Raw genomic sequence first — 27,124 nt, 5'->3', positions numbered from 1 at the left:
AAAAAATGTTTTTCCTATTATGTTAAAATCTGTTCACCTCTTAAATGAATATTATTGCCTTTCGACAGGTGATACTCATCAAAACAGGTCGCCCCCTAAGTCCCCGGATTGGTTGCCTGCACCCATCGAGGACATACATATATATATGTGTGTATGGAGGAGATGGGATTTAATATGTCTGATGAAGGTCAAACGGACCGAAACGTTATCTACATAAACTAATGAATGAGAGCGACACAGTGTGCGGGAACCTCTTTTTGAATTATTATGACAAATACCATGCTTTTGCATTAAAACTTATTTCAGTGACTTGATTACTAAAACTAGCCGTTCAGCTTAGTGACGCTCACTCTTGTACCTTTTCAGACACAATATGTAAATCTGATTATTTCATTTGATGGTACATTTTGAGTGCTGTCTCTGGGTTGGAATGGACCAAATTTAGCTGACTTTTTGGATGACTGTTGGACAGCAAGCACATTCATTCGCTCACATCATGCCAAAAATAATCATGTACAGTAAATATTGTTTGAAGAATTATGATGATAATTTGATGGCCTGATCAGGTTATGTATATTTTTAAAACTGAAAGGGGATTCAGCCGTTATGGTACGGTATACAAGTATACACTTTGTACAAATAAAAGCACTTGATTTTCCAAACGGCACAAATAATGTGTTTTTGTGATGAATCTCATCAATAATTTACATTTGATATAACAAGGAATTAAATGTGTGTGAGCCATATGGCTTCATTTCATCTTGTCCCCATTTGAGTCTGTCGTTCTCACTGTGTCCAAAATCTGCATAAAACAGCTCTGCGTGTAGGTATGCACATTTTCCTGCCAACTTGTTTTTTTTTTTTTTTTTTAGAAAATCAAAACATTGGCAGAAAAAGAGGCATACGCTTTTTTTCTGGCCCAGTTTTGTTTTTTGGAACCTTTATAGATGAAACCCCAGGTGAGGATGACATAGCTTTTCAGACTAACAATTCCTGGGTGACTCCACTAAAACTTTAAAAGGGCTTAAATTCCTGCTGATAATGTAAAGAGGCTGCCTTACAAGCTTAGAGGTACATATTATAGTTTCCCACATGCTGTACTTAAAAATAAATTAACATTCTCTGCAAAAAGGCTTCAATGTTATACTGATTTGGTAATAATGTCATGACAGATATACAAATAAAGAAAAGTGCAATATCATGACAAAAGTTATTATTCACATCAAAACTTACATAGGTTTCATTGAGGTAGTCAGAAGTCCTAAGTGAATATTTTAGTAGTATACAATTGTTGCAATTTGAACACAATTTTCTCTGTGCAATGAATACAGCACAACATCATCTCATAACATTTTTTCAAGGTGCTGGCAAAAAAAAAAATAATAAATAATAATAATAATAATAATAATAATAATAATAATAATAATAATAATAATAATAATGATTATTATTATTACAATTATAATTATAGTTATTACAAATAATTATATAATAATAATTATTCATACTTTTAATCTGTATTTTATTATTATTATTATTATTATTATTATTATTATTGCAAAAAGAGTGTTTTACATAATCATGAATTTAAAAAAAAATACTTTTTGCCAGATTTGATACACAGAAAGATTAATCATCATATCCCAACTGAAAATATTACTTGAATACACATATATAATTACATTGACAAAGTGTAACTGCAGCAAATACAATTTAATAAGGGAAGTATTTCTCAAATATAGGAAGATGATGAATAGTATCCGTCAGTACGGATGTGTCATCCAAATGATGTGGAGATTAGCACCTTTTGTTTTACACAAGCACAGAGTGAGCCGTTCATTACATCCATTTGATTGTGTGATACCTTATTAAAGTCATTTTTATCATAAATCATTGTCGAGTAAATGACGACCTTAAAGGAAAATACAGAATCACCGAATCAACTTCACCAAATACAGATCCCCAATCAATTGAATATTCTTTTCTCCAACGTAATTCAGAAAATAACTGAAAACTATATTATTTACTTTAGGAGAATTTTTTTCCCCTTTTCTTTTTGTTTGTTCTTTTTACAAAATAACAAAGCATAATTCAGGTGGTGATGAAAACGAGACGGGGACGATGCTTGAGTATCTGCTTATTGTAATGTGAACGGTGACTTACTGCTTTCATTCCACATGATACGCAGAAGGAATGATGATGGAGATTGTAGAATGAGAGGCATATATTACAAAGGGGGAAGGTTGCCGTGTATTCTACTCTTCAAAAAGAAAAAAAAAAGAACGAGAAACAGAGAGTGAGAGATTAATGACATATAAATCAAATCAGGTCACTTCTTGATAATGCCTGCAATCTTGCAACGGCTCCAAATATAAACTAAAATCCTGTATGGATTCCAGTGTGGGAGTGATACTCACCACATTCATCACAAGCCTTCTCATTTCCCTCCCTCTTTCCCCAGTGGCATTAAAGTGCTGCATGACTGGTTGACGGTCCTCTGCTGTATTTCTCACTAGATCATCATTTTTACAATAGTTGTTGCATCGCTCACGACTTTAACCACAATATTGGATTTCACTTGGGTTATTGGACACGTTATTTCTTACATGAGTCACCGTTAGTGGCCATCGTAGGTCACCTATGTACTCCGACTCCTGTCTTCATATTTGAAAATATGAACAATATACCAGTTGGCATGAAGATCTTCTCATTGTGTATTTCAGCTTGATTTATTTTTCCCCCGAAGGGGGATTACATTGTTTTAGCAGCAATAAGTACATGCTTCAAAATCCAAATTTGCATTTTGTCTAAACACCACAGTGGATGAACATCATCACGATAATAATGAATGGAATTAAGGCGGAATAAAAAAAACAAGTGACTTAGTAAATACAATACATACAAATTATTACAATACCTGACACCAATAAAAAAAAAAGATTTTTCAGCTTACTCATGTTTAAAATAGCAAAGTAAGCTCTTGTGGTTTTCACAATGAGGTGTGTAGGCTGGATTTATTAATTCCCTCAAGGGTTTCATACGCATTAAGTATGTAGAGTGTAGTTATCTATTTTTGGGTATAGTGATGTGATGTCCTGCCTGCGCAACGGCAAACCGAAATCAAATGTTTTCCAATCCCATAAATGTATGAGTCTAGCTCAGGGGTGGGCAAACTTTTTGACTCGCGGGCCGCATTGATATGACAAAATTTATGGGGGGGGGGGGGCAGACTATATATTTTCCACGTAACAGTCCACCTGGTGTTATTGTATCTGTAAAATTGTCATGCAATCTGCTATTATTATTTATTATTTAATATTTATATTTAAATATTTAAAAAATAATAAAATATTATAATAATTACAATAAAATTAAAATAATAATTATTATATTATTATTATGTAAAATATAACAATAATAGTATATATAATTAATATAATAATTAGCATTAATAAAATAATTATAATAATCATAATAGTTCTAAAAATAATTATAATAATCTAATAATAATAATAATAATAATAATAATAATAATAATAATAATAATAATTATTATTATTATTATTATTATTATTATTATTACTATTATTATTATTATTATTATGTGCTTGTGTCCCTTTTTTCAGGAGCACTTTGTAAACAACAGACCATGTCAAAAAACAAAATTGATAAAACCATCAAAAGGTTGGCTCAGGCCATGATGCCAGGTTGTATGTTGAGTTTAAATGAAATACTTTGGAAAGATTGGGCGGGCCGTATTCAAACACTTGGCGGGCCGGATGTGGCCCCCGGGCCGTAGTTTGCCCACCCCTGGTCTAGCTCCACCATGTTGATACTATACTACGGACGTTGTTTGTACTGCAATACACAAACTTGAGCGTTGTCTGTGCTTTTTTTGCAATAATTCAAATATGCATCAGCAAGGTTAGATCATACTTAAGACTCCTTAACACTCATGCTGAAGTAAACATTCCCCACACCATCAAAAACAACATTTGAAAGGATCAAATCCTTAAGAAATTATTGCATTTATTTGTTTGAAAGTTCAATAGTTTTTACCCGAATGATGAAATCCAGGGGCTGCACGGTGGTCGAGTGGTTAGTGCGCAGACCTCAATTCCACCCTCGGCCATCTCTGTGTGCACGTTCTCCCCGTGCATGCGTGAGTTTTCTCCGGTTTCCTCCCACATTCCAAAAACATGCTAGGTTAATTGGTGACTCCAAATTGTCCATAGGTATGAATGTGAGTGTGAATGGTTGTTTGTCTATATGTGCCCTGTGATTGGCTGGCCACCAGTCCAGGGTGTAGCCCGAAGACAACTGGATAGGCTCCAGCACCCCGTGCGATCCTCGTGAGGAAAAGCGGTAGAAAATGAATGAATGAATGATTAACTCCAGATCAAGAGCTCAAGATGTCACCCAGTGGGGTTAAGATGATTGAGGACTGTGAGGGACCAACCCAGAATCATACAAGAAGAGGAGCTTGTGAATTAAGGGAGTTGGCGCCACAACTGACAACAAAACCATTCATTACCATTTTGCAGTAATGGATTGTGATCCTGCATTGTCTGCAAGATGCCCCTGCTCAAGAAGGCACATTTACAAGCCTGCAAATTGACACCTGAATGATTCAGAGAAGGTTTGGGGGAAAGTAATGTGGTCAGGTGAAACTAAACTCGAGCTCTTTGGCATCAACTTGACTCGCCATGTTTTCTACAAATTCTGAACACCATGCCCTGGTGGAAATATTCTCTTTTGAGTTTCTCTGCAAAAAGCACAGAAAGATTTTTGACCTCTGTGCTTGCAACTGTTTTCCCATCAAATACTAAGCCACTATTTGCTTGCTACATTAATAATGAAAAAAAATGCCATTTTTCACAATGCTCCTCCTCACTAGGGTCACTGTATGCTGGAGGCTATCCCAGCTGACTTCAGGCGACAGGTAGGGTACACCCTAGACTGGTCGCCAGCCAATCACAAGGCACATATAGACAAACAACCATTCACACTCACAATCTTCCCTATGGACAATTTGGAGTTATTAAATAAAATAACATGCATGTTTTTGGAATGTAAAATCAACTGTAAAACTAAGAATGTTCGACCAATACCGATACCAATTCCAATTCAATTGGAATTAATCTACACAGACTAGGTGAGACAATGCAAACTTCCCACAGAGAAATCTGGGCCAAGATTCAAATGCAGAAAGACCTAGCTTTGAGTCAGACATACTAATTAATGCTCCCTTAGTGGATTCATTGATTAGAAATTCCTCTGTTAGTTGATAAAGAAAATACAGTGTGGGAGTTTCTGCTCCTTTTTTAATACTTTACCCTCAATACCTGGATAGACTTGCAAAAGAAAAACATTGTAGAAACTCAAAATCAAAAACTCAAAATCACAAAAATGTTTCCGATAGGGCTCAGTCAGTTACTAAATTCCAACCATCTGCCCAATATATGGTTTATATCACGAAAAAGACGCCCATCTTTCAGTCATGTCTGGCGGATTTCGAGAATTGCTGTTAACTAGTAAACTAGTAAAACTAGTAAAATGTATTGTATTTGGATTGGTATGCAACATATATCAGGAATATCATTTTGTATACACTGTACTTTTATATGTGTGTTTGGTCATTTCAGTAAGCTGATATTTTCATCGTCATTACGTATGCATTCCAGCCACTCAGTGCACCATTTACGTTGTGTGTGATGGAAAAGACAAGGTAGTAACTCATTACCATCTGAATGCAGTCCAATTCTGGGGCACCAATAATGATAAAAAAAGAAAAAATAATAATCAAACGGCTGCACGGTGGTCGAGTGGTTAGCACGCAGACCTCACAGCTAGGAGACCCGGGTTCAATCCCACCCTCAACCATGTCTGTGTGGAGTTTTCATGTTCTCCCCGTGCATGCGTGGGTTTTCTCCGGGTACTCCGGTTTCTTCCCACATTCCAAAAACATGCTAGTTTAATTGGTCACTCCAAATTGTGTGATCAGTGCTACTTCATGTTATTTTCCATACAGTTGACATAAAATGACATGGCGCACCACATTTCAAGAGTTTGAAACTTGTGGTCTAAATAGCTGAGAAGTCTAAAATCAGGCATGTTAGTGGCAGCATCATGGTCTGGGGGCGGATGAGTGCTGCCTCGGCACTGGAGGAGCTGTGGTTCATTGAGGGAAACATTCCGTTCTAACATCTGCTCTGGCATTCTGAAGCATAGCATAGATATCCCTCTTTGGAAACCAGGATGCATAGCAGTCCTCCAACATGTTACTGACCCCAAACAAACCTCAGTCAGACGGTTTACTGAGGAAGTTGAAGGTGAAAGTCATGGAGTGACTAAGTCTGTCTCCAGACTTGAACTCAGTTGAGCACCTTTGAGGCTTCCTGAAGCGGAAGGTGGAGGAGTGCATGGTGTCTGTGGACAAAGAATGCAGTAGTAACAACCAGTGCAGAATAACTGTTTTGTGTTCAGATACTTTCACAGGACAGTAAATATAAAATACAAACTGTACACCAACAAACGTAAACTTAACTCATATCCAAGTTTCACTTCGAGAATTGTCCCTTGAGAAGATACAATAAAAACGGTTGCTGATACGTGAGCGATGTATTCACCTTGACAACCTACTGTAATTAGTCTTCATGGACAAAGTGATCAATACCTTCTAACCAATTTCAATCCATTTTCTCGCTGATGTCATAGCTCAAGATGACTTAAATTTAACAGAAAGAGCACTCAGAGAGCGCAGGCCTGCCATTTGTCGCCTGCACTAAGTGAACTAAAACTTCAAACCTTAATAGCTATATCGAGGTTGTGCCAACCAGATCCATAAATTGTCCAGATCCTACATGAGCACCACAATTAAAAGTCATGTAATTTGTCCATGTTAAATGTACTGTACACGCAGAAAATGGTGAAATGTTTGTTATATTAAAAGAAGGAGTATAAGCATATAACTTGCAACCATCTCATGGTGTCGCTGCCTCGCCTGAAAGTCTGCTGGCCATAAAAACCGACATAGATGAAGGGACTTTGAGCCAGCATGTTTGTATTTATATAAGCATTTTTTAACATTCACATTTTTCAAGCTGTGCACACAACCGTTTTTTTTTTTCCCCCTCGGGTGATGGCGTCTGTACCAGACAAGCGGTATTGATCAAGAGTCTTCATTCTCACAGCATCTCCAAGTGTCTGTAGGCAGAGAATTGATGGTAACTTCTCTTCGAGGTTATAAAATGAGACTGTCAGTCCTTAATATTGTTGTCACTTTGGTGTTGGAGAGGTCAGGGTTAGTATGCATCACACTGAGACTGACAATGGTGTGCTAAGGTCACTCAGAGGTTGTGAACATGGACATACAGTCAAAATGGACTATTTATTATATCATTTGAGCATGAGGTGACCTGGGTGACAACTAGGTTACTGTTTCTAAAACATATGTTTCTCCAAAGTCTGTTCGGATTAACTATAAAAATCAATTCAGTCAGTTTCAAATGTAATTTTTTTGGGGATTTATAATCCACGATGCAGAATCCTGATTAAAAAAATCAATTCTTACTGTGGTTTTAGTGCAAGCTGTAGAGTGAATACGCCTCACAAGAGTTAGTCAATAAGCTCATGGCGGGGCAACACATCCTGTGTTCTCCAATCTGTGAACATGTCAAATATTTTCAAAGTCTTTCAATGTTGACATGTTCAAGGGCTCATGCATGTAACATGTCCTTGATGGAGGTGTCATTACACAGGTTAGCCCGAGCATCACATCAGCACAACAGAGGATCTGGAAGTTCAAGGCTGGTTGTCAATTACTGATGAAAATATTTCAGTGCCTTTTTTGTGCAAGTATTTGTCATCTTCAAAGGTTCAAAAATGTTCAAATGCATAAATTATAATCATTCTGCATTGTATTTTATTTTACTTTTTAATCTGAATAGCCTATTGCTTAAAACATTTCTGCTTTCTTTCTACTGGGCTCCTTAACTTGACTATCTTAAGGAAAACATTATAATTTAGATTTTTCACTTTCAATATGATGCTGATATTGCAGCTTTGGGTATTGGCTGATACTGATATTGAGCTGATACTAAACAATGCAAATCATATATAATTGTGTGTCTAATTTTGTAGTGTGAAAAGTACAAAATGCTTGATCAAATAGTACTCAGAGTGTAACAGAGAAAATTAGTCAGCAACGCCGACCATTTAGGACAATAGCGTTTGTTTATATCAGAGTTGTAGAGAGGTAGACAATGTAACAAACACATGGACCATACACAAGAGAAAGGTGATGGACCATAATGGGAGACGGGTGCAAGACCTCAGAATTTTACGGTTTAAAGAGAAGACCGACCATGGTGTCGTAAAAATCCTCATACTGTTTTTTGTGCTACTGCTTCAAAGTCATGATGAGGATGGCAATACAGTAAAGCCCCGTTATATCGATATTGTCAGGAGTCTGAAAAAATATCGATATAACCGGACTGTCGATATATCCGATCCTGCGCCGAACTGCATTAAAAGTGGGCAATAATGCACTCGACATTGTTCTATAGTATAGAACTGTTCTATAGTATAGAATTGTTCTATAGTATAGAACAATGTCGAGCAGCTTAAATCAATCTTTGCTTAAGGATTTCAATACCAAAAAAGAACATGGCGAACGGCTGCTTCCAGTCAACTTTATTTTTCACACTTCCACCACCAGAGCACAGCACACACACCGATTCCCGCACTTCCTGGTTCACAGGTCATGCTCAACCCGCCCCACATAGCTGGCCAAACAAATGCCTGCAACAGAAGAACCAACTGCATGTACATATGAAAAACAGTGATTATTGCAAGCGATAAAAAGATATATGAATACAACACAATTAAATACATGTATTTGTATGCTTGTGTCTTCGTTGGAATAGGTGTGTATGCTATGTCAGTTGGTTGGTTGGTTGTCAGTTGACTGGAAGCAGCCGTTCGCCGTGTTCTTTTTTGGTATTGAAATCCTTAAGCAAAGATTGATTTAAGCTGCTTTTGTATCGATATAAGCAGACCAAATTGGCTGGCGGTAGATGAAAAGGGCATCATAGTAACCGGATTATCATAATAACCGGGTATCGTACTAACGGAACTAATTATATCATAAAAGACTAGAAATTTGCCGGGAAATGAAAATAGTATCGTAATAAGCAGTAATTCGTTATAACCGATATTGATATAACGAGACTTTACTGTATTAGTATACTTTCACGGTTCTGTGGCACAATGGGAAACTTTTGCATGACAAGTTTAGTACTTGTAATCTGACATTAATCTGACACATTTTTTTTACTAGCATAGGACCAATATCAATATCAAATTGGGATATCCCTGATTTATATTAATTGGGTTTCATATTTCATATTTTTACATGTAAGCCATAACTGGAATGAACTGCAGCTCACGACACCAATAACTGTTTCTTAAGGAGGAGGCAGCCGTCCATTAGACGTGCTGAAAGAAAAAAAACAAAACAGACCGCAAGCTTGTAAACAATAAAACAATGGCAGTCCCTGAACAGATTTGTGTGAATGCGGCCATTGAAGCAGCTTTATTGTCCTCTTCTGATGGACCAGAAATGGATGTGATGTTTGTCCAGTCGGGCTTTCAAGTGGCCGTCATTCCCAGACGGCAAACAACTTGATGTGTCAAGTGAAGTGAATAAATCATCTGCATATATATTTGAGACGTGAGATTGTTCACATGCAATAACCTCTTCTGGGCCCGCTCTCAGTTGTGCAATTCAACTGATAATATTTGGAAAAATAATATGGCAAAGAAAGGGAAGAGAAAGTATTAATTGATGAATTTCGCTCTTAAACATTGTATTATAAATGAATAGGACTATTTACTTTTTTTTTATAAATGCATATCCATTTCAACCAAAGGCCTCATAATGTATTGTTTGGAAATATTACATTAGTGGACATAGAGGGGATGTATATAAATAACATGAGTTTATTTCGTTGTGCATCATTGCTGAAGAAAAAATAATCTATGAATCAATTTTTCTATTAAGGAAACCCCCAACCCCTCAGGATGATATGATGATATGAGAAAAATCTACATTTGTTGTCAGTGAATCACAAAAGCAATTATGCAGGAACGTTTTATGTAATGGCTTAAAGGCAACAAAAAGGGAACAGACACTTCTTCGCTAGCCCAGATTGACAGCGCCGGAATTTGCTGCTGCATCAACCATCAAAAATCCAGAATTGCTGCGCTCATGGAAAAAAAAAAAAATCACAGCAAAGCAAACACAAACAGCATCATTAGCTGAGAGGAAAGGAACTGCTAAGCACAAGTACCCTCAAACTAACCTTGTCTCCCTGTAGAAACTAACTTTCTTGTTTAGTGTTTGGCGAAGTACTTCGACTCTACTGAAGAATTACGTCCTACATGTGTCATCACTAGAGATGGCCTTTGAATACTTTTTTTTCTTGATTTTACAAGGGAAAAAGGATCAGTTATTAATTATTCTGTTTTGAATTATTTTAACTTTAGCTGACTAAAATGACTGTGTAATGAAATCTTTAGATGGTTTTCCTCATTAGGGTCACATGTGAGCTGGAGCCTATCCCAAATGACTGCAGGAAAGAGGCGGGGGGGGGCAGTCAAGGTACAGTGAACAAAAAAAAAAAAAAAACACACAAAGATCTAATGGCGATTTGAACCTTCTATCTCTGAACTGTGGGGCCAACATGCTTAACCACTAAACTAGGCAGGCTTAAAAAATGAATTGCATTATATCAATTAAATATGAAGCAAAGAGAAAGAAAGGTTTTGAACTGTGAGAACTGAGTGTGATCAGGCACAGTCTGTTGTCTGCAGAATTTTTGTAGATATTTTTTTTGTGTGTGTGTGTGTGACAGTACCACTCTAGCCTAGAACTCAGTTCAAATTTCATCCGCACATGTAACTGGACAAGAGAGGACTGCAACAGACAATCAGGGCCACAGGCCCCCGTCGGCACCAGTCTGCCCTTTGTAGAGAAACTGTACCAGGCTAAAGCCAAGAACAGCACAGGCAACATCTCTGCAGACCGCTCACATCCAGCTTACAAACTGCTCCAATTCCTCCCCTTCGGTAGATGATACAGCTACCTTTCGTCATGACAAGCATTATGGATATTGTTTGGATGGCAGTCCCTGTTTTTTACAATAACTTATGCCAAGGACATTATACTAAACGAAGGCTATGACATGGATGCTCATCAGTAACAATCAACTCAGTAAAATGAAAATCTGATAATATCTGAATAATTAGTGCTGTGTTAATTCAGGTAGCTAGTGTTAAAAATTTCCCAAGTTCATCCACTTAATGACAAATCTAACAACAAATCCCAACATCGACATTTTAATGCACCAGAATTAGACAACATTTGATAAGCAACAATAAAAGACACTATTAGGACTGCTTATTTCTCGCTAATTTTCTTCAGTAATTGAAGAATTGCTAGAATTGTGATGACCGATAATTGTGAAAACAAACTTATTACAATCAAAACAGATACGCTTAGCCTGACTTTACCTACTTTGATATAGTGGAATACATCGGAACAATGTAAAGAGAAGTCAAACAGAATCATGCCATTTTAAGCTCGAACCAGTATCATATCGGTGACAAGGGTACTGCGGCAACCAATTCAATTTCATAACATACTTCATACATAGAAAGATCTGTGTTACCAATTTACCATCATGGTCGCTATATTTAGCAGGTAGGAGTGTACATTAAAAGTGAAAGTCATGCAATGCAGGTCTGAAAGCTGAAAAAAACCACCCACAATGCAACCCAACTACTGACAAGTAAAAATGACAAAAAAGCATTAAAATAAAATGTTTGACAGACAATATCAATTGCCTGTAAGGAAATACATGTCATCAATGCCAGTTCCGCAACTCCACAGAGTGAAAGATGGCATATCAAATCGAATATTGCATTATTATGATATGTTGTTATTATATAGTATAACAGTAGTTTATTTGATATGTTGACAATAATATTGTTTGTCAATTTATGTCAATTCATTCATTCATTTTCTACCGCTTATCCTCACGAGGGTCATGAGGATGCTGGAGCCTATCCCAGCTGTCTTTGGGCGAGAGGCAGGGTACACCCTGGACTGGTCGGCAGCCAATCACAGGGCACATGTAGACAAACAACCATTCACACTCACATTCATACCTATGGACAATTGTAAACTCCACTCAGAGATGGCCGAGGGTGGAATTGAACTCGGGTCTCCTAGCTGTGAGACCTGCATGCTAACCACTCAACCGCTGTGCAGCCTTTGGGTCAATAAACATTTCTAAATGCATCTACATTGTTTTGTGACTTGGCAAAATAAAAAAAATGTGTTTTTCCAGTATTTTTTTTTCATTGTACTTTCCTTAAAACTAATAAAATATTGTTTTGTCTCATTCTTGTGGACCCAATCTCGTGCATCGCCCTCGTGTCATGATTTCATGTTGCTTTAAAATGTTCAAATATGTTGTTCCTGTGTCAGCTGTCGTCCTTGTTGTCCTGTTAACACACCCCTCAACCCCCCGAAGCTCTAATGACAGAAGAAATCATAAATACTTTACATGAGTGAAAATAACATCCACAGGAGTTACTAAAGCGTACAGCATGCATGTGATGAGGAGCGCTGTAAAGTTATTCATTTCACCACTGCTGGCTATCCACAGCTTCCATGTTTTGACGTGATGTAATAGGTCAACTGGAAAAGCCCAATGGCAAAACAAACTGAAAAGGGGGCGTATTTCCTGTCACCTAGCGTTGCAGAGATGGATATCATTTGGCACATTCATACAAGAAGTCAAATTAAATTGAGAAGCACTAGTTGAACTTTGGGTGTGGCTCTTATTCAAATTATGTCAATCAATTTTCTATAAATTTCATAGGTTTGTATCACTTCATCATTATTGATTGTTTAGTACTTTTTCATCAGAAATGGACATGTCCAAATTGCACTGATTGATGAGTGAGTTCTTACCTCCCATATGAGTTACAGTACAGAAGGGTTCAGGTCATTCTCATTTACGACCCCCATCCAACATAACACGGACCCTGGAAATGCAAGAGACAAGTGTTATTTCTACTTCAATGTACTGTAGATGTGTTTTACAGTCCTGTGTCCACATATAAGTATTCTCCATGGAACACAACATGAATTATGCACTGTGATTGAAAGACTGGGATACAACTAATCAACAGCTAAAATGCAATTTTTAAAGCCTCTGGATGGAATACATCTAATCGAAAATTCTCTTTACTGTCTCTAAATAATCATTGAGTCATCTCGTTAGTTTTTCTTTCAACCGCTTCCTCAGCATGCTCTGCTGATGGTGATGTTTTTTTTTTCCCTTTGAGAACCTCCAACAGGACATTCTACAGAGGAAATAGCTCATACCTCAGGGACAACAGACATTCAAGGCCCTAATGCCTTTCAAACACATCCACACACGAATGAAAACTCTGCACACACAAACATATGTACACACAGAGGAAAGACCCTGCGCGATGAATAAATGATGGAGGACAAAAGCAAGTTGATAAAATTCACTATCTTGCCCAGCATCCATTAGTAGTGCAAAAACTGTGTGTAAATAAGAGTGTTTATCGTCTCAACATCATTGCATAGACCATATCATATGACTCCAGTTGTTTTTTTTTTTTCCAGATACAACATATGCTTTCTTTTTCATATTTATGCTGGATTCCGTACAGATGGAGGCTGACGTTAGTCAACCACAACTGAAGCGAAACGAAATTAAACATTAACATCCACGACTCCATGAGCTTCAGCCGATCCAAGCTGACCTCAGGAGAGAAACACCCTGCAACAAGCTGTCAGTCACACATATGGGCTATGTTCGAAACCGCATCCTTACCTACTACTCATACTAACTCTTTTAGTATGAAGTGTGTCTACACTGGCGGTGTCAAGCAGGATATATTGCAAATTGGTTTTGTTCTTGTTTTCAAAGTTAAAGCAGTGATTTATCACTATGTTTTTTTTTTTTTTTTGTACGAGAAAAGTAAGGCGGTGTTTTATTTTGTGAAAATAACCGAAAGTGCATTGCTCACTTCGGTTAGCTTAAATTTTGCCGAATTCATCTGAGCAAAATTGTAAACGATTGGTATTTGGACAAATAAATGGTACACCTGGGATCTAAACGGCCACTTTGATTTTTAAAAAATCTCAATAAAGTGATGTATTTAAAGAGTTTAGCGCTAAAGCGAAATAAGCTTCAGCCTGTCGATTTTGGCTCGAGTAGGAGCGCAATGCATTGTTGGTTATCATTCAGTACGCTGTAGTGTAAACGCTTTGCATACTGTCTGATGGATTGGGTATGTAGTATGGATTGTGACTAGTATAGGCATGGAAGTATGTAGTATTTAGTATGCGGTTTCGAACGCAGCCATAGTCAAAGGATCCTTCACACTCACACCCACACCTGTGGACAATTTAGAGTCTGCAATTAGAACACACACCTGTTTAGAATGTTGGAGACGGAGCAAGCATAGGGAGAATGTGAAATCTCCAAAAGAGATTTGAACCTAAACCTCCTGACAGAGCCTAACATGTTAATCACAAGGCCACCATTTCTACTCTAAACAATATTTAACATAAAAATACACGCAATGTAAAGTTACAAAACATTACAAATATATATATACAACTAGTCAAACATTCAGACTCCCCTTTGGGTTCAGTTGTGGATTCCGATGGAACAGTAACCCACAAAGAAAACGTTGTAGAGCTTCCAGAATCTGCACCTATTCCAGCAGTATTTCTGTGGATTTGTGGACATCGCTGTTCCTCCTTCTCTAGTCACAGTATTGTGTGCTGTTGTTTTTTTGTTAGTCAACTCCATCATGGCAGATTTTATACATCCTAAAATATGTGGAAGTGCTGTTACATTTATTGATTTTAGTATTGATACTTTGTGAGCGTAATCGTAAGTATCAATATATAGCTATAACTATTTGCCAGCATCATATCAGGCAAAACATTACTTTTGCATATACAAATACATTAGGCACAAGCACCACATTGCATGCACAATAAGTCATACATAAATGAATCATGTCCCATCAAAATATACCACATCTTTCTCTCTGCCATCTTTATAGTGCACAGACTCAAAGAGATAGTGACCTCTCTTTAAGAGTAATAGTCTAACAAATCAAGCTTGATGTCAGTGCCATGTGCTCCATAACCCAGCATATTTTGACCCGCAGGTCAGGCAACATAACCCACTAGAAATTAGCAGAAATGCATGTCAGGCTGAATCAATTGACTGTAGAACCAACGGTTCAATTTAGATCTCTGGTGGGATATGGACTGCATGGTGTCTAGTGTGGTGAGTTCAGGCTCCCAAAGGAGCGGTAAGTGCTGAAATCAGCTCAGCTGTGTCTGTCATTTGTCATTATCTAATGGTAAATCCATCTGTGTCCCCTGGAAGGATCCTGCCAAGCTGCATCACTAAGTCAAGACACAGCAAACTTAAGGAAGGTAAGGATGGATGGATCAATATTAAATACAGATTACAGTGACAGAAATACTTTACTGCCCCATATGAAATGCAGAGCGATCATATCTACAAGTTGAAAAAGACCCATGAAATTGTATGATTTTAGTCTGACATGATGCAAATGCACACTGGGATTCCCACACGAAGACGAAGTAAGGCGATGGTGACTAGATAAAACAAATTAATAGGCTTCTGAACAGGATTTGAGATCGAATACAATTATGTGGAACAAAGAGAGTAATTTTATATTTCTTAATTATATTAATTCTATGATGTGTGACTAAATTGAATGAGATTGTAGCAAAAGCAACTATTTTAATTAAGACATCTGAGGAATATACGCCATTTGTCAGTTGGCAGACTTTTCCGGTGTATTGTCGACATTTCCAATGTGTGTGCGTGTGTGGTTTTTTTTTGTGTTTGTATTGTGTCAATAATCACAGAAACCGATGGAAGACTTTTTCTGGACTACAGACAAATACGCCACCATAATGTGATGCTTAACCACTGACAAGAGTTGCCAGATTTTCAGCAGTTGTTGGCAAATTGGTGTAAAATGAGATTTGTTTATTTTAACGCCATGACTCATGCATTCCTTCTGTGGCAAAAGACACACAAATAAGTGTTTACGATTCCACTGGGATTGAACTTGTACATGGTGGAATGATAGAGCAGAAATGTACAATAATAATCACAATACGCTTACTATAAGCCATATAGTAAGTAAGAGAGTAACATCTAGCATAACCACTAGTGGTTTATTTTCATTCATTCATGCTGGAGCCTATCCCAGCTGTCTTCGGGCGAGAGGCGGGATACACCCTGGATTGGTCGCCAGCCAATCACAGGGCACATATAGACAAACAACCATTCACACTCACTTTCATACCTATGGACAATTAACCTAGCATGTTTTTGGAATGTACCCGGCGAAAACCCACGCATGCACGGGGAGAACATGCAAACTCAACACAGAGATGGCCAAGGGTGGAATTGAACCCTGGCCTAGCTGTGAGGTCTGTGCGCTAACCACTCGACCACCGTGCAGCCCTGCGGTTTATTTTGTATTTTTTATTTCTATATAATTTCCTTATCATTTTTTCCGAACACCGGAGATATGTATCCCAAAATACATTTTGAGTTGATAACAAGGAGGTTCTTTGGAAAGAAAAACCAAAACTAGGTTTAACTATTATTTGATGCATTTTATTTTTTATTGGATTCTTCATTTCACTCTTTCACGCCTCTTCAATTAATGCAGTCTCACATCAAAATGTTCATTTTTTACTCATCTGGCAGTTGTTCATGAGGTAATTGGTTGGCCATTCAAACATGTTGAAGTCTTTGAAGACAAGGTCTGTTTTTGTGAAAGCCCTTTCACTAGGGGATGAGAGAACTACATGAAGATGAATAGTTGACGATTAAGACATTCAGGGTGGCACAAAAGGGAAATATTCAAGGGAGGCAAATGCGGCTCCATCAGTAAAATGTCTGCTAAAAAGCAGACATTAAGGTGCAGAATATGGTTGGCATAAACTGCAGAGTAAGCATCTAAGAGAAGAGAAAATTACCAATATGAAATTTCTTTCTCTGAATATGTCTGTCTGTCATTTTAAAGATTGGCAAAAGCTTCTGAAAATGCCTCAGAAGGCTTGCCATGCTGCCACCAAGATATAGGAGGATTAACACGCTAAGCCGATAAGAATATGTAATACGAATCACTGATAACTAAGAATCGCAGCAGTTCCACAGAGGAAATGGAGACCGTCTTTAAAAAAAATGCGAGGTGATGCTGAGAAATGGAGTCCTTCAAGTGAGAAAAAAGGAGAATACAAATTAGGGCTGGGCGAAATATTGAGTTTTTACGATATACCAATATATTTTCTGACAAGATATAAGATTCATTTAAAATTCTGAATTCAGATAAAGCTGTGTTGGTGTGTGAGTCTGCATTTTTCCTCTCGCTCTTTCTCACACTGTACAACCATTACTCCCCCTTGTGGCACCACACTTTTTCATTCTGTTTTCATCCAAAATTTGTGGCAAAATATGCTTTGGTTATGGTACTGAACATCAAACCAACTAGTCTGTTTATTCGACTATAACTCGACTATAACTATCTGAATCGAGTGTCCAAAAGAAAGCATCCACACAATAGTAGCACGGTCACTGTAAAGAATGGACAGTAGTTATTTTAGAGTTAGGACACAATAGACAGATTACGTTATTTGTCCAACTTCACTGTGCACCTTATGCTGATGAGGGATGATGAGTGTTCTGCATGCTGCATTAGGACATATTAGAGGAAGTCACCCAGGCTAAGAAAAGATACAGCGCTAACCGTTAGACGAGAGTAAAACAACACAGTGGATGACAACAGGGTGACAACAAGGTGGTCAATCGACAATCTATTGACACTAAACAGGGTAGTGCTGGCTGCAAATATGCTGAAATAACTCTCTACTCCCCAAATAGATGGCCTGGTATTAGATTCCTTGATAACCTCGGCTAAAAATATCATGGTTGCATTTAGAATTATTATCCAGTATACTATACGCTAACAGGGACGTGTATGCAAACCAGGGCACACACTAACCAAGGTTACACTGCATATTCAAGTTCATGAAAAGTTCATATTAATCAAACATTTATGGAATTTAAGTTCAGAGATGGGCGGCACGGTGGTCGAGTGGTTAGCACGCAGACCTCACAGATAGGAGACCAGGGTTCAATTCCACCCTCGTCATCTCTATGTGGACTTTGCATGCGTGGGTTTTCTCCAGGTACTCGGGTTTCCTCCCACATTCCAAAAACATTCTAGGTTAATTGGCGACTTCAAATTGTCCATAGGTATGAATGTGAGTGTGAATGGTTGTTTGTCTATATGTGCCCTGTGATTGGCTGCCGACCAGTCCAGGGTGTACCCCGCCTCTCGCCCGAAGACTGCTGGGATAGGCTCCAGCACCCCCGTGACCCTCGTGAGGATAAGAAAATTAATGAATGAATGAATACTGTACGCTAACAGGGACGTGTATGCAAACCAGGGCACACACTAACCAAGGTTCCACTGTATATTCAAGTTCAATGGTTTTTATTTATATACTCATTAAACATATATTTAAACATAGAAATTCATAGTAAAGTTCAAAAAAAGTTAATATTAATCAAACATTTATGGAATTTTAACTCAGAGATTAACAGTGTGCATGTTTATTTGTTTTTTTAAACTCACTTTTTATTTTCAGCCTTGGCTTACTTTTAACTGTAATATCACCCACAGAAAATACCTGAAACAGCAAGCAAACACAGTTGGGGTGGGGAGATGGCCCTCACTTATAAATTGGACTATTGACCATTTGATACCTGGGCCTTTAGTGGGCCGCCTCGCCAGACACAGTGCAAAAATGATAGTAAATATGGTTTTGAAGCATGACCGCTTTGCTGTAGCGACATCCTATACAGGCATTTAGAGAGGAGGAAACTCCAGCACATTTTGTAAGATAGCCCCCTGTGAGCTTGACGTAACTACAATGCAAGGTCCCTTATCTTGGGATACACAGTCACAAATCTGCCTGACTAACATTACTGCTCATAACTTCAAAGATGTATGAATTTACGTTAAAAAAGAGCTTAATAGTCTCAATAGGTGTGTCCCATGATGTGTATTGTTAGCTCCCCCATTCGAGCCATTTTTCTCTCTTTAGAAAGCAACAGAAAAGGGAAAGAAGTGTGCTCGTGTTTCACATAAGGGTTGCAGATGATGGGCAAAATTCCCCAAAAGTGCAGTTTTCCTTTATGGTAATGGTAATGGTTTTATTTCATTTGAACATGCATCAGATTACAATTGAATGCATCACATAATCAGTTCCCAGTTCCACATGTCCAAAAGGAGTAGGAAGAAGCAAAGCTTATTAAATCCTACCCCTCCATCTGGTACTTTTACAATCAGTAACTGTTACATTTGTTCACTTCCTGCTTTCCATAATACAGTTAATTTTTTTCGTTTGTTTTTTTTTAAATAATGTACCTCATACCGAAGTATGAGGTGATGAATTTCAAAGCCGTGTTGTATGCTAACTGGAAAAACGGAGGCAGAATATTGGTGCAAAACACCCTAATTGAGCATATGCATCCGTTTTTTCACGTTTGTCAGTGTCCAATTATTATGAATATTTTTAACGATGATACATTACTATGAATCTAATGCAAGTCAGAATGTGAGTCCCACGCATTGCATTTTCTGCCACTTTTATAAGCATATGTATGCATTTGTTCACTTCCTGCTTTCCATAACACAGTTTAAGGTTTTTTTGTTTTTTTTTTAATAATGCACCCCGTACTGAAGTACGGGGGATATGACCATTCAATGACATAATGGGTACCATAGTAAGTGTCAATATAGTGATATAGCTTCTCTTGTAGAGAAGTATTGGATGACATTTTTAGGTAATTGGTTATTTTTAGCCTTATGCATTATTTTAGCTGTTTGAAGATGAACTATATCAGCAAGTTTAAGTATTTGTGATTAAGTTTAAGTATATAGGTCTGTGCCAGCAACAAAGACTTTGCTGGCCCCGAACAGCAGACCACTGTTGAATACATAACCAAATTCAGCCGATGAATCAGAATGTTGGCTTTCAAAACAACAAATTCATGATTTATTAAACTGTAAGCACATGTATTCCTTTTTGTCCACCTGCATCATATTCCGCCTTCAGTGTGCCCACTTGCATCCACGAATGGTCATGGAAAGCCCTGCCAAAATGCACTGTGACTCATAACCGAGAATGTTGTTTTTTTACTGTAGACTGTGTGATATGCATCCATATTTTTATGGCTAACACGATTGGATGTTCTGTTGATGCAATTCGACCAACAGGGCACAAACTGATCTTTTAAAAATGTGGTTACATCTAAATGTGGAGGCAGGGGTTGACTGCCTGGCGGGGGTATTGGGAGTTTTCCCGGTGGGCCGATCAATAATAAGCTGATTGAAGGCGTTTTTTTTTTTTTTGTATTTGCTGGTCCTTGCCTTGGTAATAACAGCAACTAAATCTCCCGGCCACTGCAGACACAAAACAACACATGGAGCGAGTTGGCACAGTCAGAGCTGCCCCTCCCTATATACGCATAGGAAGTACTTTTGCGCAGAGCCCCACAATCCATGAAGTGGGGTGGGAGGTTGTTGTTGCAGGGGGTCAATATGCCCAAAGGATGCACAGTGCTGCCGTGACACGTGTGAAGCGTCAAGTCTGTCCAAGGCTCTCTCACTTGCACGAACTTAAAAAAGATTGAATATAGTGCTTATGATTGTACTGGCTCAAATATTGATACAGTATATCTATTCTTCTCTGTAGCACCATGTAATATAAAATGAAATGAAATGTATGAGATACACCATTATGCACATCGCCACTACTCTCACATTAGAGTTTAACAACCTGCCTTCATATAGCCACCGTGCCATCTGTGCCTCCAAACTGTTTGCATTAAATGAGTCAGTTTTTCTGTGTGCAGATTTTACCATTCAATTTAAATTTCACACATCAAAAAACTTTGAAAAAATAGTGTAGGACTTATTCAGATATGTGTTTGTGACTATGTGGCAGTAATAAATTAGGCCCCTGGAGAGGAAGATGATGCTGATGCAAAAAAAAAAAAAAAAAACTAGACCGCAGGGCAAGACCTCAGGATAAAGGTGAGACTTCACACATTTACCAAGACAATTATGCATATCCTCTTCTAAAATAAGTGTTGCGCAAGATTATAGTCAAACTCCAATGTTTCTTCTACCAATGCCTTGGGGATGCATCCCACATAATCCACTTTTTTTTTTTCTTATCTCAAATGGCACACCGGATGCATTTACAAGAGAGACGTGAAACATTCTGTTCATTTTCTGTCAAATCTCGTTTTTTTTTTATATTATTCATTATTTCTCGTCTCTTAAGATGAACTCCAATTATGACTACTGTAAAAACCGTGTTGCATGCAACATCCCTCACAATAAACCACACATATGCAGGGAATCATGCAGATCTCAATTTAATTTAGTTATTCACATCTTTAGCAGGGTTTGATCCTTTTACCATCTGGACCCAGAGCCAAGTAGCCAAGGAATGAGCTATGACTCTAGCCAAAAAAAAAATAACATTACAGACACAAGTGAAACCTTTTTGTAACATAAGTTTTGAACCAATACAGCAATTTTCCAAATATTTAATTTGTATTTGAGAGAACTACCTCATGTGCAGTTAAAACAACAAGTTTGTATTGTTTCACGGGTATTGTACAATGATTTTGTTGCAACATTGAAGGTATATATTGTAACCAAATACCCATATATTCAGCTGTATGCATCTTTGAAAAAAAATTTTTATGGTCTGATGTCTAAAATCACTTACAGAATTATGATGAACAATTTAGGCAACACCGGAGTCGTCACAAGGGATTCAAACTTTTCAATAATATGAGTGAAGCCACTCCATTCCATATTGAGCTCAATGCTAGAGACCTTAAGTGGATTTATTGTGCAGTATCAACATTAAGCGTACCATTCATGACAGATTAGATATCAGGAGTTAAAGTTGATAGTCGCATTAAGTAGAGAAATGCTGACATTCTACAAGAAAAGAAGGCTAATATGACAGCCGGATTAATGCAAGACATTATCATTCTCGAGGAATAGCGGGAAAGAGTCTCTATATTAGATAATATGTTAATGCATTCAGTCTGTGAGCCAAGTCACTGCACCGATGAACTATGAGTGTGTATGTACCATTTTGATAAACCATATGACTTTCTTTTCAATGCATTTCTTTCAATTAGCTTGTACGTTAGATTATGGATTTGTTTAAGAAAGGACAAGAGCCAGCTTTTCATGATAGAGATTTTCTTTCCACTAGATGTGTCCCGATACAATTTGTTCACTTTTTAGATGCAATCCGATTATTGGTATTTTCCCGACGTCGGACCAATCTCCAATCTCTTTTACTACATAAGGCAAATGATGGTCACACCAGATACTGACTCTGCAATACAGTAAAACTACATATTTTGGAGTGGCCTTTTATTGTGGCCAGCCTAAGGGACACCTGTGCAATAGCCATGCTGTCAAATCAGCATCTACATATGCCACATCTGTGAGGCGGATGGATTATCTCGGAAAAAAAGAAGTGCTTAGTAAGAGCTTTAGACAGATTTGTGAACAATATTTGAAGGAAACAGAAAACATTTGTTTACATAAAATATATATATACGTATATATAGATCTTTGAGTTCATCTTATGAACTGAAATATGTTTATTAATAAATAATGTGGTTCCACGGGGGTGTCTTAGAATAGACGACTGTTCAACAATTTGACTTGGAGGAGTGTGATTCTATCTCGCTGTTGAATCATTTGAAAAAGGCGATTGTAAAATCGGGAATAGATGACATAGAATGTCTTTGTTTTTGTTATAAAAAGTCTATTTAAGGTCTGTTTATTTAAAATAAATACAGTAAAGTCTCGTTATATCGATATTCTCGGGAGTCGGAAAAAATACCGATATAACCGGACTATCCATATATCCAATCCTGCGCCGAACTGCATTAAAAGTGGGCAATAATGCACAGCTTAAATCAATCTTTGCTTAAGGATTTCAATACCAAAAAAGAACACGGCGAACGGCTGCTTCCAGTCAACTTTATTTTTCACACTTCCACCACCAGAGCGCAGCACACACACCGATTCCCGCACTTCCTGGTTCACAGGTCATGCTCAACCCGCCCCACATTGCTGGCCAAACACATGCCACGAACGCCAGCATGTACATATGAAAAACAGTGATTATTGCAAGCGATAACAAGATATCTGAATACAACACAATTAAATACATGTATTTGTACGCTTGTGTCTTCGTTGGAATAGGTGTGTATGCTATGTCAGGTGGTTCTTCTGTTGCAGGCATGTGTTTAAGCTGCTTTTGTATCGATATAAGCAGACCAAATTGGCTGGCGGGAGATGAAAAGGGCATCGTAGTTACCGGATTATCATAATAACCGGGTATCGTACTAACGGAACTAATTATATCATAAAAGACTAGAAATTTGCTGGGAAATGAAAATAGTATCGTTATAAGTAGTAATTCGTTATAACCGATATCGATATAACGAGACTTTACTGTACGTGTATGTATGTATATATATATATATATATATATATATATATATATATATATATACTGTATATATATATATATAAATTCATTAATACAATTAATTCATTTTCTACCACCTATGCTCACAAGGGTCATGGGGGGTGCTTGAGCCTATCCCAGCTGTCGTCGGGCGAGAGGCGAGGTTCACCCTGGACTGGTCGCCAGCCAATTACAGGGCACATATAGACAAACAACCATTCACACTCACATTCATGGCCGAGGGTGGAATCGAACTCAGGTCTCCTAGCTGTGTCTAGCTGTGCCTGCATGCTTACCACTTTACCATAAATATATGTTATGTATAATATATAATAATAATATATGATATAATATAATATTATATATATTCATGATATATTCATTCACTAATTACAGTTGGGTCTGGAACCAATTAACTGCAATAAACGAGGGATTACTGTACATTTGAAATGAGTTCAGAATCAGATCAGAATCAGGTTTATAGCCAGGTATAATTCACAAAATAATTTTTTCTGGTGGGTTGGTGCAACAATAAGCATAAAAATTAAAAATAGTCCAAAATACAAATACACATCGAAAAATCATTTATGAAATTCACAATATATAAACTGGTTGAACTATCACACTATAAAGTAATCAGCAGAAAATAAGAGTTTCACCGTGTCAAACAGTGCACATGTTGTAAAATTAGGTTGTGACTTTATGCATGTTTTTTATTGGGCAATGGTTGGTCATATGATATTAAAAAAAAAGGTAAAGCTTTAGAGCTCAAATATAAGACGAGAATTTGTAGCCACACAACTTATGTCAGAGGACGTGAAAAAAGCTTCAGTTATGGCGGGACGACTACATAGCGATAACTACATAGAAAGTGAACCTTGCTCCCGGGAAAGCTGACTTTTTCAGAGAAGGAGACCGGAGAGGTTATTTATTTTTCATCTTCCTGTTGGAAAGTGAGCACTGACACAGGAGGTCCAAGTGGAGTCAGTGACTGGAGATCTGTTCACCTGGGGCTACGGTCCCCCTCCACCACTTTCCATATCCTAACGTTCTGATCTTCACCAGAAAACCGCCACTGTCTCTGTGAGAGAATGGAGAGGAGGAGAAGAAAGACTTTGGACGGAGCTCATTCCCAATGCCATCTTTGCCTGCGTTTCAGTCAAACTCCATCCACCTCCCTCGTTTGTGGTCTGCAGACCCCTTCTTGACTCTTCTTGTGAAGAAGCCGAGATACAAGTTCTTTGGGCTCCTCCAAGGCTTGTCTTCCTCCACGTGGGAAGTATAGCTTCTTATCCCAGTCCTCCTCATTAACAGAATTCCCTCCACACTCCAGAGTCATTAAAAAAGCCACTTGTCCTCCCCCATCCCCCTCTGGTGTTTTCCTTTCATCATTCCGTTTCTTGTGCTCGGGATGAACCGGCTGCATAATGTCGTGTCTGACACCTTTACTCCGCCAGGACCGGAGTGAAATATTAGGGGGCCCGAGAATGACGCTACATGAGCTTTACGCAACTACATCTCTGCGGCTTGTTGGAAGCACACTTGTGTCATCATGGGAGTCCATGAAAACTTGCCTTTCTGCTTCCAATTTCTCTTAATGAACACGAGTGTCAAATGCATCCTTGCATTTAGGTCATTTGGGAGGTGTCCATAAGCTGCATAGAGTGGAGATACTAAAAATAATGTTGTACAAAGTATGCAACATACTGACAGCATCGAGGGTCGTTGCAGGTTTTTTTTTCCCGCAAGACGCTTATAAGCAAAAACGCACCACTGATACCCGGGAGTTTAACTCTCATCTGGCTTTTCCACATTTCCACAAATAGTCTCTAATGTTGAAATTCACAAAGAACAGGAAGAGCAATGATGAACCAGAAAATGATTTACATTTTTATGCAGCAAGAGACAGTGTGAGAGGGGAAGAGACTATTGGCGCCATTAGTTGAGTAGGGGTTTATATGGCACTCTCCCTCATACCATCCTCAAATAGAAACAAGCCCAGTCTGCTAATTTCTCACACAGGAGCCACAAGGGAATTGATTCTACATTTGCAGCCTCTGAATGTCATGAACTAACAATGCACATTAAAGAAGTCTCATTTTTCCTTCCTCTCACATAACCTTCTTTGTGTTGGCTTTTCCCCGTTTTGCCTGCCTTCACCTTTCTCTCTCACCTCGACAGTATATCTCCCTCTGCACGCCATCAGCTGAAGAGAAAGACTGCTGAGGATGCAGAACTAAGGCGAGACCAGCATCAATTAGACTCTAAAGTGCACTTTACTTTTGTCCTCTTCTACCAAATTAAATTACACAATACATAAAAGAAATTGCAATAGAAAACTAATTATCTTTAATTACAAATTTATCAACCATTACACACCAGTTCCATTCATTTTCTTAAGCTCACTAGGGATGCGGGCGTGCTGGAGCCTATCCCAGCTGTTTTCGGGTGAGAGGCGAGGTAAACCCTGGACTGGTCACCAGCCAATCACAAGGCACATATAGACAAACAACCATTCACACTCACATTCATACCTATGGACAATTTGGAGTCATTATCCTAACATGGAAAACCGGACTATCCGGAGAAAACCCACATGCACATGTAGAGAACATGCAAACTCCACAGAGAGATGCCCAAGCAGAGAATCGAACACAAGTCTTCCTGATCTCCTGACTGTGTGACTGTGGGGCTACAGACCAGTTCCCGATGCTTAAAGGGGAACTGCACTTTTTTGGGGATTCTTGCCCATCATTCACAATCCTTATGTGAAACTGTCACTATATTGACAGTTACTATGGTACCCATTATGTCATTGTATGGTCATATCACCTCGTACTTCGGTACGTGACAAAAATAAAATTTACAAAAAAAACCCCAAAAAATGTAGACTATATTAGGAAAGCAGGAAGTGAACAAATTTAAAAACCTATGAAATGGGATAGACTGCATATGCTTATAAAAGTGGCAGAAAATGCAATGCGTGGGACTCACATTCTGACTTGCATAGTAATGTATCATCGTTAAACATATTCATAATAATTGGACACTGACAAACATGAAAAAACGGATGCGTATACCCAATTAGGGTGTTTTTCACCAATATTCTGCCTCCGTTTTTCCAGTTAGCATACAACACGGCTTTGAAATTCATCACCTCATACTTCGGTATAAGGTACATTATTTAAAAAAAAAAAAAAAAAAAAAAATTAAACTATTATGGAAAGCAGGAAGTGAACAAATGTAACAGTTACTGATTGTAAAAGTACCAGACGGAGTGGTAGGATTTAATAAGCTTTGCTTCTTCCTACTCCTTTTGGACATGTGGAACTGTGAACTGATTATGTGATGCATTCA

General features: G+C 38.0%; 1 protein-coding gene across 1 annotated transcript in view; it reads right to left on the bottom strand.

The window, feature by feature from the left end:
- Window positions 1-27,124, bottom strand: part of LOC131130861 (leucine-rich repeat-containing protein 4C) — a 61,910-nt gene that overhangs the window by 8,247 nt on the left and 26,539 nt on the right. The window contains exon 2 of the mRNA XM_058074937.2: window positions 13,043-13,116. The gene's annotated coding sequence lies outside the window, so the exon portion shown is untranslated. The remainder of the gene's footprint in view (window positions 1-13,042; window positions 13,117-27,124) is intronic.

This window comes from Doryrhamphus excisus, linkage group LG1, assembly GCF_037039965.1.
Source record: "Doryrhamphus excisus strain RoL-2023G ecotype Guam linkage group LG1, RoL_Dexc_Guam_v1.1, whole genome shotgun sequence".
Taxonomy (NCBI): Eukaryota; Metazoa; Chordata; class Actinopteri; order Syngnathiformes; family Syngnathidae; genus Doryrhamphus; species Doryrhamphus excisus.
This window is presented reverse-complemented; position numbering and strand designations above follow the sequence as displayed.